Source organism: Vicia villosa, linkage group LG4, assembly GCF_029867415.1.
Source record: "Vicia villosa cultivar HV-30 ecotype Madison, WI linkage group LG4, Vvil1.0, whole genome shotgun sequence".
Classification (NCBI taxonomy): domain Eukaryota; kingdom Viridiplantae; phylum Streptophyta; class Magnoliopsida; order Fabales; family Fabaceae; genus Vicia; species Vicia villosa.
This window is the reverse complement of record NC_081183.1, coordinates 109,995,929-109,996,608: the sequence shown is the minus strand read 5'-3', so window position 1 is coordinate 109,996,608 and position 680 is coordinate 109,995,929. Positions and strand designations below refer to the sequence as shown.

Genomic DNA, 680 nt, shown 5'->3' with positions numbered 1-680 from the left:
GCCCTGTAGACGACCCTAACCTCCATTTATCTGTGTTCGTGCAATATGCCGACACCGTCAAAGCTAACAACGTTAGTTCCGAAGCTATTCGATTACGTCTCTTTCCTTTCTCCTTGAGAGATAGAGCTAGAGCGTGGCTTCAATCCCTGCCTTCAAATTCCATAACCACATGGGACGAATTGAAGAGAGTATTCTTAGCGAGATATTTCCCACCTAGCAAAACTGCTATGCTCAGAGGTCAAATCAACGGATTTACCCAGAAAGATAACGAATCACTCTTCGAAGCTTGGGAACGTTATAAGGACATGCTTAGACTATGCCCTCATCATGGACTCGAACCATGGCTGATCATCCATACTTTCTATGGTGGTCTCTTATATAACACTAAAATGACTATAGATGCCGCTGCTGGCGGAGCATTAATGGACAAGCCTCATGATGAAGCATATAACCTCATAGAGAACATGGCACAAAACCATTACCAATGGGGTGGAGAACGAGCCGCTCTAGAGAAAGCCCAAACCAAAGGAGGAATGTACGAAATAAGTGGTATAGACCGCGTTAATGCGAAAGTAGACGCTTTAACTCAAAAGATCGAGAACTTAACCATCACTCCTTCAGCCACTGCTGCTGCTGTAACACCTAACTGCGAGATCTGTGGATTGACTGGACATGTAGTT

At 44.6% G+C, this 680-nt stretch overlaps 1 non-coding gene across 1 annotated transcript; it reads right to left on the bottom strand.

Annotated features, from left to right (window-relative positions):
- Window positions 1–227: 227 nt before the first annotated feature.
- LOC131600768 (small nucleolar RNA R71) lies at window positions 228–334 on the bottom strand. Its single transcript, XR_009283377.1, has one exon. It is a non-coding gene; the product is annotated as a small nucleolar RNA R71 (small nucleolar RNA).
- Between the last annotated feature and the right edge of the window lie 346 nt (window positions 335–680).